At 48.0% G+C, this 17,305-nt stretch overlaps 1 pseudogene; it reads left to right on the top strand.

Annotated features, from left to right (window-relative positions):
- The first annotated feature begins 16,488 nt into the window (after nucleotides 1-16,488).
- On the top strand, nucleotides 16,489-16,695 carry LOC142285040 (U2 spliceosomal RNA; annotated as a pseudogene).
- Nucleotides 16,696-17,305: the final 610 nt, after the last annotated feature.

Raw genomic sequence — 17,305 nt, 5'->3', positions numbered from 1 at the left:
ACGTCTGCCTGCATTGCACACTCTAACTTTTTTAAACTCAGCCATTATACTAGCAAACAGTCAGTGTACCTAGTGGCATCCTAAACGTGGCTATTGTACTTTTGTCAATTCACAGTATTGGAACGTTATTTGCAGCACGTCTGCCTGCATTGCACACTCTAACTTTTTTAAACTCAGCCATTATACTAGCAAACAGTCAGTGTACCTAGTGGCATCCTATACGTGGCTATTGTACTTTTGTCAATTCACAGTATTGGAACGTTATTTGCAGCACGTCTGCCTGCATTGCACACTCTAACTTTTTTAAACTCAGCCATTATACTAGCAAACAGTCAGTGTACCTAGTGGCATCCTAAACGTGGCTATTGTACTTTTGTCAATTCACAGTATTGGAACGTTATTTGCAGCACGTCTGCCTGCATTGCACACTCTAACTTTTTTAAACTCAGCCATTATACTACCAAACAGTCAGTGTACCTAGTGGCATCCTATACGTGGCTATTGGACTTTGCTATAGTCCCACTAGTGCCAAGACATTTGCAGAGCGCATCTGCCTGCGTTGCACACTCCAACTAATTATAACGAAGCCATTATACTAGCAAACACTCACTGTACCTAGTTGTATCCTAAACGTGGCTATTGTACTTTTGTCAATTCACAGTATTGGAACGTTATTTGCAGCACGTCTGCCTGCATTGCACACTCTATCTTTTTTAAACTCATCCATTATACTAGCAAACACACAGTGTACCTAGTGGCATCCTATACGTGGCTATTGGACTTTGCTATAGTCCCACTAGTGCCAAGATATTTGCAGAGCGCATCTGCCTGCGTTGCACACTCCAACAAATTATAACGAAGCCATTATACTAGCACACACTCAGTGTACCTAGTGGCATCCTATACGTGGCTATTGGACTTTGCTATAGTCCCACTAGTGCAAAGACATTTGCATAGCACGTCTGCCTGCATTGCACACTACAACTTTTTTAAACTAAGCAATTTTACTAGCAAACACTCACTGTACCTAGTTGTATCCTAAACGTGGCTATTGTACTTTTGTCAATTCACACTACTGCAAATCTATGTGCAGCACCTCTGCATGACAACCTCGTGCTCTGTTTTTAATAAGCTATAATGATAGCACAAAATACTGCCATTTTGTGGCATCATAGAACTGGCTGTTGTATTCCATTAGTGCCCCACTGGTGACAAGCTATTTCTAGCACCTCTACATCACACCCTCATGCACATTTTGCTACGCTAATGTTATAGCAAACTCATGGAATTCATTGCTGCATTTCATAATTCGGAGGGATAGAAAGTCAGGCTTCCTTTAGCTTTTCCTTCTTTTCATAGACAGCATCTCCAAGACAAATTTCCCCTCCACGTCTAAGTGTGGAGAGGCAGCTAGTGCGCATGCGTGTGCCGATGTACCCCAGCTGCAGCATAATTACAGTGTTTCGCCTAGTGAGTATGCTCAGCCTGACTGTGCCATTCCTGACGCTAAGTTTTCATTTCGGGATACAGCGCATGCTCCCACACTAAGTGTGAAAAGCCTCTTTGCACAGGTGCTTGCATTCCGTGCCGGGTCTAAGTCCTGTTTTGGGCATAGACACCATGCTAAAGCTGATAGTCTTTTTTCAGAGACTGTATTTCATGCTACTGAGCATGCTCAGGCACTTCCTGCATCAGAGACTAGGTCCGGTAATGAACTCTTTGGCCCTGGCCCTGATGTGGGGGTCCCATATAGACCACAGGGCATCAGGTGTCCTCCCAAATGGCTTGCAGAGGCCCACACCTATGACTTGTCACCGCATTATTGATGCTCAGACGATGACTGGTGAGGTGTTTGGGTCATGGCAGCCATGAGGTCATCATTGAAGTTGCGTTTCCAAATAGGACGCTAGTTATGCCACTCATGACGTGTCACTCTACTTTTGTCTCCAGGAGGTGCATTGTGGTTCACCCTGGTTTGGGGCGGACCCAGGTTATAAAAGGGGCTGGAGCCAACCAGGAGGTGCGCAGTCTTCTATTATGCTCCGAAAGAGCACACCTCCATGTGTTGAACCCATTGCGGCTTTAGGCCAGAGGTAGGCAGGGATCGGGTGGTGGATGCAGGCCACCACCACAGTTGGTAACGCAGAACGGTTAAGACCAGCTCCTGTCCTAACAGTCCTGCTTGTGCAGCCCAGTGGCATTAACAGGCCTGCTGCTGCTGATGCGCCTGCTGTCCACAGGTGTGGCCCCTACGCACACGGTCAGCGTACTCAATGGCCCCTGTGTTGTTAACAGGGAGTTCCTGGGCTGGGTGGGCATGTGGACCCTGTGACGCTAACAGGGCTCACAGTCTCCAGATCGAATGGCGTCTAACTCGGTTCAGGCTACTATTAGTTTCATAGCCACACAGCTCTGTATCCTCCACCAAACCTTCAAGTTGCCAACCTCTCCTTTTCCAACTGGGAGCACGGTGGACACTGACTGGTGATGGGGATATATACCTTTCTCTTTCTTTTCTTATTAATTTTCGTTATATAGCGGTCACAGATTATATACCACTTTATCCAAATCTGCCAGTCCCACTGTAACAGATGTTGTTTCTTCAGCAAATGTTACAGTTGCTTAACCACCAAATCCACGGACCAAAACTTTTTTCCCCTTTCCAACACACCTGTTCCCCTTTCCAACAGCATCTGTCCTTTTTCAACTCATTTTGGGATATGACCAAAAGTGCAACTGTGCAGGGACACCGTACTCAACGCCATCTCAGCACAGCAGCCATCCCTCGGTCCCTCCGATGTGGACAAGTAAAAGACCATTTCCTCCTATCCATGACAAAGCGTTGAGATTCACTCTGTGCAGCACTGGTGTTTAGTGGACAAGTAGATCTAAGATTGCGTACCACATTCTGCAGATACTCCTGTATACGTGCGTCTATTTCTATGGCAGGAATTAGTTCGCCAAATTTTGTCTTGTACCGGGGATCTAACAGTGTGGCAACCCAGTATTCAGGATTAGTTCAAATTCATACAATCCGAGGGTCATGTAGGTAGTGCAGCAAGAAGGCGCTCATGTGTCTTGTGCATCCAGGAGGACCAAGTCCTTGGTGTGTTGGTGGCAGAGAGGTGAGAATCGTGCATCCTTCCTCTGCCCTCTACCCACAACCTCGCACAACCGAAATGTGAGCAAGCTCTCACTCATCTGCTGAGTCTTCCATGCCCATCGCCAGTTCGTCCTCCATTTCTTCATGGGCTCCTGCACTTTCATCAACACTTTTTGCTGATACTATGCGCCCTTGTTAATCCCTCTCCCTCACCATGAATGCCGCATAGGTGCCGCTGACCATCTGGACCTCGTAGATCTTGTTATCCCTTCCGCATATGACTCCTCCTGTACTTCCTCCCCTTCCTCTTGTCCCAACACCTGACTCAGAATAATAATTACAGTGTGCTCCATCATGTAGATGACCAGAATTGTCACGCTGAGAATGACATTGCCAGTGCTAAACATCTTCGTCGACATTTCAAAACTGTGTAGCAGGGTGCATAGGTCCTTGATCTGACACCACTCCAGCAGCGTGATCTGCACCACCTCTGGATCAAGTTATCCCAGGCTATATGTCTTACCGTATTTCAGCAGGGCTCTGCGGTGCTGCCACACACGCTGCAACATGTGCAGATTCCAATTCCTGCGTGTCGAAACATCGCATTTACGGCGTTTAACTGCCAGACCCTAAGACTTCCGGAGTGATGAAAGTTGTTGAGCTGCTGTGTGCGCACGATGGAAGTGAGCACATAGCGAGCGTGCCCACTGCACAAGGCCATGTAGGCCGTGATGGTGTTTTAAAAATTGCTGGCGAATTCGGTTCAACACGTGAGCCCTAAAAGGCACGTGTGTCACATTGCCCTGAGGATGGCCCGCAGCCAGGTTTGCATCATTGCCGCACACGGCTGTTAAGTCACCAACGTAGTCCGCTCCGTCAATTTGTACTCCGGTTGCCAGGTGACAACGTGTTCCTTTCATGAATAGTGCTGATGATGTGAGAGTAGTCGATGCCAGCGGCGCAGGTGGACGCAGGTTATGCTCACCCACTGGGCTGCATTACCTTGACAGATGCAGAATCTCTGGCTGAATGTAGCTGGTGGGTATCTCACAGATGAAATACCATCATTCAGCTACAACCAATGGGAAGACACCACACCCTTTTTTATGCCCATCCTGTCTGCAGACCACTGCCAGACATAGCTATGAACCTCTGGTTAATTTTACCCCCAGTTCAGTTTTATGATTTTGTGTGCTTGTTACCTGACTACTTTTCCTGCTTGCTGTTTATGTACCTTGTTGGCCGATACGCATTTCAACTCTGCTTGTTTTCTGATTCTTTCCTGGCCGTCCCATTCTGTTCCTGTTCCTCAATTAATGTTTTGACCCTGCCTGACTACTATTCTCTGTAATAGCGGTGTGACTCACATTTCCCATACATTTCAAAGTAAAGCTTTGACCGCCTGATGGCATTGAGCTCTGCTGCCAGCATAGTAAGGAGGTGTGTGGTAGTCCTTGTGCGCAGTTGCAAGGAAGGGTGGCCTGACCACACAGGGTTTGCGCCAAGGTAGAGGACCCACACGAGGTTGAAGAGGCAGAAGCAGTGTATTAACTTCTACATACAGAACAAGGATTGAAACAACTCGTGGGGACGGCAAGACTTGTACAGCAGACCCTTCTCCATCTCTCACCATAGTTTGCCAGTGCCCAGTCAGTGACATGTAATGACCCTGTCTATGCTTACTGGTCCAAGTATCTGTGTTGAAATGCACCCTGTCGCACACAGATTTTCTCAAGGAAGTGGTGATGTTGTGTGCGACATGCTGGTGTAGCGCGGGCATGCTTTTCTTGGAGAAGCAGTGGTGATTGGGCATGTGGTACTGGGGCACAGCGACAGACATAAGGTCTGTAAAATCCTGTGTGTCCACTACGCGTAAAGGCAGCATTTCGGTAGCCAACAGCTTACAGAGGGATAGAGTCAACCACTTAGCTTTGTCATGGGTCGCAGTAAGTGGCCTTTTATTTGACCACATCTGAGGGAAAGAGATCTGGCTGCTGTCTGTAGACGGTGTTGAGTAGGGTGTCCCTGGAAAAATGCAGGTTTGTGAGAAAAGTGCAGGCGGAGACATGATGTTGCCTTCATCTTGCCTTCAGATCTGTTCATCTTGTATCATTTTTAAAAAACACATCAAGCAAGGGTTACTCCAAGCGGAGTCTACCTTTTTTCCCAACATTGGGCACACAGACACCCCATCAGTGGCAGCACTTGTGCCCTAGTTGCAAACAGGATGTTTTGATTTGCATCAAGCACATTCCAAATCCACAAGCATTTACTCTCCCCAGGATGACACAGGGGTAGTAAATTCCTTCTGGATCCATGACTTGTTCATTTTGATGAACGTCAGTGTGTCCACATTGTCACTGGACAGACGCGTGCGCTTATCTGTCAGCACACACCCAGCAGCACTGAAGAAGACACGTTCAGAGACAACGCTGGCAGCTGCACACGACAAAATCTCCAAGGCGTAACTGGAGAGCTCTGTCAATTTTTCTAGATTTGAAGCCCAAAAGGAGCAAGGCTCCATTTGCAAAGTCATTGCATCGATGTTCATTTCGAGATACTCCTGTATCATCCTCTCCATCCGTTGACTATGTGTCAGACTTGTTGTCTCTGGTGGCCTTGCAAAGGAGGGTCTAAAAAAATTATGAAAATATTCCATAAAATTGCTGTTACCAGCACCAGATACGGTCCTACTGGTACGGGTAGACTGTTGAAGATGACGATGCCGTCCCATGTTTGTCAAGTTACAACTGGGAGAATCACTCCCTTCACCTGCACGGTTGTTTGGTGTAAAAGCCGAGCTAAGATCGAGTAACAGCTTATGCTGATACTCCAGCATACGTGCGTCCCTTTCTATGGGTGGAATTATGTCACAAAATTTGGACTTGTCCCGGGGATCTAATAGTGTGGCAAGCCAGTAGTCATCATCACTTCTAATTTTGACAATCCGAGGGTCATGTTGGAGGTAGTGCAACAAGAAGGCACTCATGTGTCTTGCGCAGCCATGCGGACCAAGTCCACGCTGTGTTTGTGGCATAGAGGTGCTAACCGTTCTTTCTTCCTCTGACATCTCCCCCCAACCTCTTTCAACTGAATTTTGACCAAGGTCTCCCTCATCCGCTGAGTCTTCCATGTCCATGGACAGTTCGTCCTCCATATCTTCATGTCCTCCTGCACCTTCCTCAACATCTCGCCTGCTACCATGCGCCCTTGTTGATCCCTGTCCCCCATGGTCCCATGCCTGCCGCGTTGGTGATGATGAACGTCTGGACCTTGGTGATGTTGTTGTGTCTTGCGCATATGAATCCTCCTGTAGTTCCTCCCCTTCCTGTTGTCCCACCCCCTGACTCCGAATAGTGTTTAGCGTGTGCTCCAGCATGTAAATGACTGTAATCGTCATGCTGATAATGGCATTGTCAGCGCTAAACATATTCGTCGCCATGTCGAAACTGTGCAGAACGGTGCATAGGTCCTTGATCTGAGATCACTCCATCAGGGTGATCTACCCCACTTCTGCATCTCGTTGGCCCATCATGACGTATTGCACCAGGGCTCGCCGGTGCTGCCACAGTCGCTGTAACATGTGGAGAGTTGAATTCCAGCGTGTCGCCACATCGCATTTCAGGCGATGAACCGGCTGGCCGAAAGACTTCTGGAGCGATGCAAGTCGCTCAGCTGCGGCGGTTGAACGGCGGAAGTGAGCACTGCAGACAGTTTACGTGCCCTGGTCAGAAGGCCATCTAGGCCGGGATAGTGTGTTAAAAATTGCTGGACAACAAGGTTCAACACGTGAGCCATACAAGGCACGTGTGTCACCTTGCCCAGGCGAAGGGCCGCACCCAGGTTTGCAGCATTGTCGCACACGGCCTTACCAGGCTGCAGGTTGAGTGGAGACAACCATTTATTAAACTCGGACCGCAGAGCTGACCACAACTCCTCAGCTGTGTGACTCTTATTCCCAAGACATGTCAAGCTAAAGACCGCCTGATGCCGTTGCGCTCTGCTGCCAGCATAGTAATGAGGGGTGCGTGATTCCTTCTGCGCAGTGAGAACGCTGGTGGCCTGACCAGGCAGGCTTGGGGCGGAGGTGGAGGACCCAGATGAGGTGGAGGATGCAGAAGCAGTGGCGGAACTTGGACAGACAGAGGATTGACACACAAGTCGTGGGGACGGCAAGACTTGTGCAGCAGACCCTTCACCATCTATCAACATAGTTACCGAGTGCCCAGTCAGCGACATGTAACGTCCCTGTCCATGCTTACTGGTCCAAGTATCGGTGGTGAAATGCACCCGTTCACACACAGAGTTTCTCAAGGAAGCGGTGATGTTGTGTGCGACATGCTGGTGTAGCGCGGGCACACCTTTCTTAGAGAAGTAGTGGCGACTAGGCATCTGGTACTGGGGCACAGCGACAGACATAAGGTCTCTAAAATCCTGTGTGTCCACTAGGCGGAAAGGCAGCATTTCGGTAGCCAACAGCTTACAGAGGGATAGAGTCAACCTCTTAGCTTTGTCATGGGTCGGAGGAAGTGGCCTTTTATTTGACCACATCTGAGGGACAGAGATCTGGCTGCTGTGTGTAGACGGTGTTGAGTAGGGTGTCCCTGGAAAAATGCAGGTTTGTGAGGAAAGTGCAGGCGGAGACATGATGTTGCCTTCATCCAACGTAGGTGCTATCGATGTCTGAGAGAGCTGTACACACTCACTTGTTTCCCCTTCCAAACCAACTGACGACCTACCAAGCAAACTGCCTGTTGCGGTTACAGTGGTGGAAGTTTTGCGTGGAAAAACAGGTGTGACAGCTGTCCCCACAGTCCTAGAAGATGAAGAGCGCGCGGATGCACTGGAAGGGGCGGGCGGTGGATGGTTCGCTCCGCTAGGCCGCATTGCAGCACAGTGAGCTTCCCACCGGGACCTATGATATTTATTCATGTGACGATTCATGGAAGAAGTTGTCAAACTGCTGAGGTTTTGACCTCTACTAAGAGAATCATGACAAATTTTACATATCACATGATTTGGGCGATCTTTTTCTATGTCAAAAAAGGAACAGGCTAGGCAAGGCTTAGAGGCCATGCGACCTGTTGATGCACCCCGAATAATGCTCATAGGCAGAGTGGTGGCTGAGGATGCAGTTGTAGACGTGCTACCAGTGCTCCGACTCTGTCCAGGAAGGCGCAAGGTAATTTCGTCGTCGGTTGCATCCTCCTCCACCGCCTCTGTTGACCTCCTCGAGTGCCTGACTGGGGGTTGACAGTAGGTGGGATCTAGAACTTCATCATCAATTGTTGTGTTTGCACTACCCTCCCCCTCAGACCGAGCCTCTTCTTGCCCTGACCGAATATTTAAGTTGTCATCCTAATCGGGTATCTGCGTCTCATCTTCATCAGTATGTTCCTCATTGCCTATAACCACAGTTGTTGGAAAGGCAGCATTTTGGTAGCCAACAGTTTGCATTTTATGAAAGTCAACCTCCAAGCCATGTCATGCCCTTCTAAAAGCATGTATAACACAGCGAGGGGACTCCAACCACAGTCTCCCTCGTTGCCACTCACTGGGCCACACACACCCCACTTGACTGGCATCGGTTGAGCTCCCTTTTGAAAAAGAAAAAGATGCTTTGCATGAAGCACTCTCAAAAATACGCGTGCCTTTCCCGTCCCCTGGCTGACCCAGGGGAAGAAAAGTCCTCTGAGAGCCATGACTTGTTCATCTTGGTTCTTTTAGAGACACAGCGAGGGGACTCCAACCACAGTCTCCCTCGTTGCCACTCACTGGGCCACACACACCCCACTTGACTGGCATCGGTTGAGCTCCCTTTTGAAAAAGAAAAAGATGCTTTGCATGAAGCACTCTCAAAAATACGCGTGCCTTTCCCGTCCCCTGGCTGACCCAGGGGAAGAAAAGTCCTCTGAGAGCCATGACTTGTTCATCTTGGTTCTTTTAGAGACACAGCGAGGGGACTCCAACCACAGTCTCCCTCGTTGCCACTCACTGGGCCACACACACCCCACTTGACTGGCATCGGTTGAGCTCCCTTTTGAAAAAGAAAAAGATGCTTTGCATGAAGCACTCTCAAAAATACGCGTGCCTTTCCCGTCCCCTGGCTGACCCAGGGGAAGAAAAGTCCTCTGAGAGCCATGACTTGTTCATCTTGGTTCTTTTAGAGACACAGCGAGGGGACTCCAACCACAGTCTCCCTCGTTGCCACTCACTGGGCCACACACACCCCACTTGACTGGCATCGGTTGAGCTCCCTTTTGAAAAAGAAAAAGATGCTTTGCATGAAGCACTCTCAAAAATACGCGTGCCTTTCCCGTCCCCTGGCTGACCCAGGGGAAGAAAAGTCCTCTGAGAGCCATGACTTGTTCATCTTGGTTCTTTTAGAGACACAGCGAGGGGACTCCAACCACAGTCTCCCTCGTTTCCACTCACTGGGCCACACACACCCCACTTGACTGGCATCGGTTGAGCTCCCTTTTGAAAAAGAAAAAGATGCTTTGCATGAAGCACTCTCAAAAATACGCGTGCCTTTCCCGTCCCCTGGCTGACCCAGGGGAAGAAAAGTCCTCTGAGAGCCATGACTTGTTCATCTTGGTTCTTTTAGAGACACAGCGAGGGGACTCCAACCACAGTCTCCCTCGTTTCCACTCACTGGGCCACACACACCCCACTTGACTGGCATCGGTTGAGCTCCCTTTTGAAAAAGAAAAAGATGCTTTGCATGAAGCACTCTCAAAAATACGCGTGCCTTTCCCGTCCCCTGGCTGACCCAGGGGAAGAAAAGTCCTCTGAGAGCCATGACTTGTTCATCTTGGTTCTTTTAGAGACACAGCGAGGGGACTCCAACCACAGTCTCCCTCGTTGCCACTCACTGGGCCACACACACCCCACTTGACTGGCATCGGTTGAGCTCCCTTTTGAAAAAGAAAAAGATGCTTTGCATGAAGCACTCTCAAAAATACGCGTGCCTTTCCCGTCCCCTGGCTGACCCAGGGGAAGAAAAGTCCTCTGAGAGCCATGACTTGTTCATCTTGGTTCTTTTAGAGACACAGCGAGGGGACTCCAACCACAGTCTCCCTCGTTGCCACTCACTGGGCCACACACACCCCACTTGACTGGCATCGGTTGAGCTCCCTTTTGAAAAAGAAAAAGATGCTTTGCATGAAGCACTCTCAAAAATACGCGTGCCTTTCCCGTCCCCTGGCTGACCCAGGGGAAGAAAAGTCCTCTGAGAGCCATGACTTGTTCATCTTGGTTCTTTTAGAGACACAGCGAGGGGACTCCAACCACAGTCTCCCTCGTTGCCACTCACTGGGCCACACACACCCCACTTGACTGGCATCGGTTGAGCTCCCTTTTGAAAAAGAAAAAGATGCTTTGCATGAAGCACTCTCAAAAATACGCGTGCCTTTCCCGTCCCCTGGCTGACCCAGGGGAAGAAAAGTCCTCTGAGAGCCATGACTTGTTCATCTTGGTTCTTTTAGAGACACAGCGAGGGGACTCCAACCACAGTCTCCCTCGTTGCCACTCACTGGGCCACACACACCCCACTTGACTGGCATCGGTTGAGCTCCCTTTTGAAAAAGAAAAAGATGCTTTGCATGAAGCACTCTCAAAAATACGCGTGCCTTTCCCGTCCCCTGGCTGACCCAGGGGAAGAAAAGTCCTCTGAGAGCCATGACTTGTTCATCTTGGTTCTTTTAGAGACACAGCGAGGGGACTCCAACCACAGTCTCCCTCGTTGCCACTCACTGGGCCACACACACCCCACTTGACTGGCATCGGTTGAGCTCCCTTTTGAAAAAGAAAAAGATGCTTTGCATGAAGCACTCTCAAAAATACGCGTGCCTTTCCCGTCCCCTGGCTGACCCAGGGGAAGAAAAGTCCTCTGAGAGCCATGACTTGTTCATCTTGGTTCTTTTAGAGACACAGCGAGGGGACTCCAACCACAGTCTCCCTCGTTGCCACTCACTGGGCCACACACACCCCACTTGACTGGCATCGGTTGAGCTCCCTTTTGAAAAAGAAAAAGATGCTTTGCATGAAGCACTCTCAAAAATACGCGTGCCTTTCCCGTCCCCTGGCTGACCCAGGGGAAGAAAAGTCCTCTGAGAGCCATGACTTGTTCATCTTGGTTCTTTTAGAGACACAGCGAGGGGACTTCAACCACAGTCTCCCTCGTTGCCACTCACTGGGCCACACACACCCCACTTGACTGGCATCGGTTGAGCTCCCTTTTGAAAAAGAAAAAGATGCTTTGCATGAAGCACTCTCAAAAATACGCGTGCCTTTCCCGTCCCCTGGCTGACCCAGGGGAAGAAAAGTCCTCTGAGAGCCATGACTTGTTCATCTTGGTTCTTTTAGAGACACAGCGAGGGGACTCCAACCACAGTCTCCCTCGTTTCCACTCACTGGGCCACACACACCCCACTTGACTGGCATCGGTTGAGCTCCCTTTTGAAAAAGAAAAAGATGCTTTGCATGAAGCACTCTCAAAAATACGCGTGCCTTTCCCGTCCCCTGGCTGACCCAGGGGAAGAAAAGTCCTCTGAGAGCCATGACTTGTTCATCTTGGTTCTTTTAGAGACACAGCGAGGGGACTCCAACCACAGTCTCCCTCGTTGCCACTCACTGGGCCACACACACCCCACTTGACTGGCATCGGTTGAGCTCCCTTTTGAAAAAGAAAAAGATGCTTTGCATGAAGCACTCTCAAAAATACGCGTGCCTTTCCCGTCCCCTGGCTGACCCAGGGGAAGAAAAGTCCTCTGAGAGCCATGACTTGTTCATCTTGGTTCTTTTAGAGACACAGCGAGGGGACTCCAACCACAGTCTCCCTCGTTTCCACTCACTGGGCCACACACACCCCACTTGACTGGCATCGGTTGAGCTCCCTTTTGAAAAAGAAAAAGATGCTTTGCATGAAGCACTCTCAAAAATACGCGTGCCTTTCCCGTCCCCTGGCTGACCCAGGGGAAGAAAAGTCCTCTGAGAGCCATGACTTGTTCATCTTGGTTCTTTTAGAGACACAGCGAGGGGACTCCAACCACAGTCTCCCTCGTTTCCACTCACTGGGCCACACACACCCCACTTGACTGGCATCGGTTGAGCTCCCTTTTGAAAAAGAAAAAGATGCTTTGCATGAAGCACTCTCAAAAATGCGCGTGCCTTTCCCGTCCCCTGGCTGACCCAGGGGAAGAAAAGTCCTCTGAGAGCCATGACTTGTTCATCTTGGTTCTTTTAGAGACACAGCGAGGGGACTCCAACCACAGTCTCCCTCGTTTCCACTCACTGGGCCACACACACCCCACTTGACTGGCATCGGTTGAGCTCCCTTTTGAAAAAGAAAAAGATGCTTTGCATGAAGCACTCTCAAAAATACGCGTGCCTTTCCCGTCCCCTGGCTGACCCAGGGGAAGAAAAGTCCTCTGAGAGCCATGTCCACATTGTCAGTGGACAGACACGTGTGCTTATCTGCCAGCAGACCCACAGCAGCACTGAAAACAGGTTCCGAGAGAACGCTGGCTGCAGGACACGACAAGATCCCCAAGACGTACGTGGCGAGCTCAGGCAATTTATCAAGATTGGAAGCCAAGAATGAGCAGGGCTCAAGTTGCACATTAATGGAATCGATGTTTCCTTGCATATACTCATATATCTGTGTGTCCTCCTCTTTTTCCTTGTCCAGCTGTTTTGTTTTCGCATGAGTATATGTCCTTGTCACTTTCCAATGTGTTTGAGTTGTTTGTCACCTTTAGGACACCTTTGAGGGTGTTTTCTAGGTGTTTTTCTGTGTTTGTGATTGCCTGCCATTGTTTCCTATTGGCTCGAGTTCGGTTCGTCGAACGTTCGACGAACCGAACTCGAACGGGAGGTCCGTTCGGCGAACCAACCTCGAGCCGAACCGCGACCGGTTCGCTCATCTCTAGTCATGATAACACTTGTACCATCTTTTCATTTAGATTCCACCTACAATTATTTACCGATTCCAGTTCTGAAATAGGCTTTCATGATCTACTCACTAGAATTCTCAAGTGCATAAGGTACTGAGACATATACATGTTCACACCATTATAAAGAACAAAGTATAAACATTGAGGTTTTTCTCACACCCATGTTCCTGTGTTCTTTGATATGATATGTGTTCATTTCCTTCACTATATAGGATTGCAAGTTTTCCATTTGTACCTTAATGGCAATGACGCTATACAATTGAACACATATCATCCTGTTATCCATATAGGTGTGTATTTACCTGCTTGACTATTTTTGGTTGTTTGATCCAGAATGTTTCTCCAGATAGGTCATGTGGAAATTTTCTTTCCTCAGTACAAATGTTTTCACTATGGCTTTGGAAAAATTTTTTGTATGTGCATCATGGTCATTTGACCCATTGTACTCTCAAGTAGCAATATATTGTACTGTTATGTTGTACTATGTACTAATTACGTGTTTATATGGTTTTGTAACCCTTTATGATCTTAGATAACTTTATCCTTGATAAAGACCTAAAAACAAGGTCGAAACGTTGGATGAATTATCCTTTTGCACAAATAAAGAATTTTCAGCATTCCAAGAGTTCTTTTCTTACGTTATTGATCACTATAGTGTGCCAGAGCTATTTCTATTGAATTGACTCTTATTTTTTCTGAGCACCTGCTATATACACAGTGACCCAGACATATTCAAGTTTCATTCAGAAGGCAGAGGGAAGCCTTAGCAGCTGAGCCTATATCTTGGCTTGTGAGCATTAGAACAGGCCGGCGATTACAGGGTAACATGAAAAATGTCCAGCTTGCATTATGACTAGAACATGACAATATCCTTTTAAGTACTAACCTATGATGCGTTCCTAAGCAGTTGATGTTATATGTTCTACATTTCATTTTCTGCATACTTTACAAGTAGTAGAATTTGCTTTGATATAGGCAACTGGATTTTCACAATGAAAAGGCAAAGGATAACGCCCGAAAAAGACGCCATACATTATGTCAGTGCCATCACTGACAAACCTGGATTGACCATGAAATACATCAATCCCCTTAAAGGTGAGTTAAAACAAGTTTTAACTAAATTGCCTTAATATTGTCATGCATTAGAATGACTGTCTTAGGTAATGATAAATATTTTCTACAGGAAGAGGAGTGTTTGCTGAAACTGAAATCGAAAAAGGGAGTTTTGTTGCAGAATATCGAGGCGAGCTCACGTATGCACTTACGATGGTAGACAACTACTCGAGATTTATGGTTGTGGTACAAGTCAAAGATCTAATGGCCCATACTGCAGCGAAGGTCTTCCAAGCACACTTATGCAGACCTCATGGCTACTCAGAGAGAGTCCTCACAGATCAAGGCACAGCCTTTGAAGCGGAAATCTTCAAGGACTTCTGCAGCTTTTACCGATGCAGGAAGATGCGCACTACACCCTACCATGCTCAAACCAATGGTTATCAACCTGCTCAGGACTTTACCCCATATTCCAGATGTGGCCTTACAAGTGATTTATAGAGGGGTAACAATACGTTGGGATCACCGGATCTAATCTCCCTTTTTATACACCCTAAAATCTTGTTTGCTTTAGAATAAACAATAACATCATAAAGGTATAGCAGTACCGTTTCAAAGTTTCGGTGTCCCAAGCAGCATTCCATCAGCCTCTGGAAGGTTCCTGGCAAATTGCACAGCTCGAAGGGCATGCTTTTGAACTCGCAGAGACCCATCGGGGTGGCAAAGGCGGTCTTCTCCCGGTCTGCCTCAGCAACGGACACTTGCCAATAGCGACTAGTGAGATCAAGGGTAGAAAAATAATTTGCAGTTCTCAATGCAGCTAGCTATTCCTCAATACAGGGGAGTGGTGCTGTCCTTCTTCTTTAACAGGACCAACGGAGCTGCCCAGAGGCTACAACTGTCACGGATAACCCCAGCCTCCTTCATGTTGCTCAACATGTCCTTGGTACACTGGTAATGTGCAGGTAGTTTTGGCTTATATCTCTCTTTGATGGGTGGGTGTGCACTTGTGGGGATGTAGTGTTTGACCCCTTTTATTCTTCAAAAGTCTAGCGGATGTTTGCTGAAGACTTGCTCGTATTCTTGCACTAGCCTGTAGACCCCCTTCTTGTGATGTGAAGGTGTGGAGTCAGTGCCTACGTGTAATTCCTTACACCACTCCTCTGGCTGACTTGGTGAGCTGTCACTGAATGGGTGGGCTGAAGCAATGGTGGATGCTGCTGTTTGGATAGCATGTGTATCTACTGAGAACAGCTTATCAATGGTGGCAAATCGGAGCAGCTTAATCTCTTGCTCTCCGCAGTTCAACACTCTCATGGGCACTCTTCCCTTCCATATTAATGAATAAAACTATGATGTAAATAGCATATAGATACCCCACAAATGCAGATAAAAGTAGGTTATGGGAAAAGGGGGAAGAGAGAAACAGGAAAATAGTGGAATAAAGTATACCTTCCAGGTGGGAGAGGAAATGGCAGCACAGCCAGTGGAGGTGAAGCAAGGGGAGCCTGCAACTAAAGAGTTGAGAGCGTTATCACATGGTGACTGAGCCTGATTGTAACAGGAGCATAGAGGTGCCGATCCTGTCTTACCTGTGTTGGTGTAGAAGTGGGTGTCCTGTGGTGGAGTCAGCTATGTGCAGTGGTGGCCGTGGGTTCTTTTATGTGCGACCGTAGTAATAGCTGCGCCCACTTCCTGTATGGGAGTGGAATGCAGTGAGGGTAATGGAACGCACGCCTGCGCATTTGTGTTTAACGTCGCGCATGTGCAGAACGGAGAAAAGGCTGCGCTCACTTCCTAATGAAAGGGAGTGAGACGCATCTGGGAAGGGAAGGGAAAAGATTAGGGTTTGGGGATGATGAAAGGGCTTTCTACGGGCAAGGATGGCAAAGGGTGGCAGTGACGGAAAGTCAGGCAGCCTGTCCTGTCCTGTCCTGTCCGTCCGTCTTTTTGTATCATGAATTGGAAAGACTGCAAGGGGGAGGGGAGGTGCTTGTGTCCAAAAGGAGGAGTTATTCAGATTCATTGCAGTGGGCGGCGGCTGCAAAAAGCACCATTCTTCTTGTTTTTGCTCTGCAAAACAGCCTTTTCAAGGGTTGGCTTGGGTGACAAAATGTCTTCTGTAGGCGTGGGTTTGTCTCCCTCTCCCTAAGATGTGTCCGGTATAGGCCAGGGTGCCACTCAAGGCCGTAACCAATTCGGGTTATAGCTTCTCGGCCTTTTGGCTAAGATCAAGTGTAGTTTCGGAGGACGCTACCTTGGTCGGTACTGGAAGGTGCCTGGGATTGCACGTCTGCCGGCCTTGAGGAAGTGTGTGCGCCTTCTGGTGACACATAGCCCTCTTGTGCCTGGACGGTTCCCAGGCAACGGGAGGCGATCACCTTTGTTATTTTGAAGTCCTACTGATAAACAGAAAAAAAAAAAAATTAAATCTGTTCTTATCAGTTTAATATCTGATACGTCCCCTCTCTGGGGACCATATATTAAATGGATTTTTAGAACAAGGAGATGGAAAAAATCTTGCTCTGTCCACTCCACGCATTGACCTGGTATTGCAGTACCTCCAGGACCGGTGCACCCCTTCTTAACCCAGTTTCCAAAAGCAGAACTCAATTCACCTGATTCAAATGAGCCCCATTAGTGAATTGAAAGAAAGCAAAAACTTTATATGCACCTCAATTTGGCCAATTCACTTTTCACACTTTCACCCTTTTTTTTATCTTTCACACCTTTTACTTGCTTTATTGATGCAAAAAGCTGTGCCAAATAGCAAACTCATCTCCACTCAACTTGACCAACTCTGCTATGTCCCGTGCAGTATCTTATTCTCAGTCTTATCTAGATCATTTGCAATTGAATAGAATAGATCCCTTTTGGCTGCTTATGACTGTGTAAAATATGTAGCTTTACTGGGCTGGGATGAGAGAATCCATTGAAGCATGGTGTAGGGATTGTGGTTCCTGTGTGCTAAGAAGAGAGGCTGGCACCAGCCAGAAAGCCCCATTGCAGCCAATAATCACTTAATAACTTTTTCAACTTGTCATCATATGGGAGGCCTTCCATTCCTTGTAGTAGTCTAGTTGCCCACCTTTGAACTGACTCTAACTTCTGAATGTCCTTATTAAAATGTGGAGCCCAAAACTGGTTCCCATATTCCAGATGTAGCCTTACAAGTGATTTATAGAGGTGTAAC

The sequence above is a fragment of the Anomaloglossus baeobatrachus genome, unplaced genomic scaffold, assembly GCF_048569485.1.
Source record: "Anomaloglossus baeobatrachus isolate aAnoBae1 unplaced genomic scaffold, aAnoBae1.hap1 Scaffold_588, whole genome shotgun sequence".
NCBI classification, from domain to species: Eukaryota; Metazoa; Chordata; class Amphibia; order Anura; family Aromobatidae; genus Anomaloglossus; species Anomaloglossus baeobatrachus.
The sequence above is the reverse complement of the archived record's forward strand: the minus strand, read 5'-3'. Positions and strand labels throughout refer to the sequence as shown.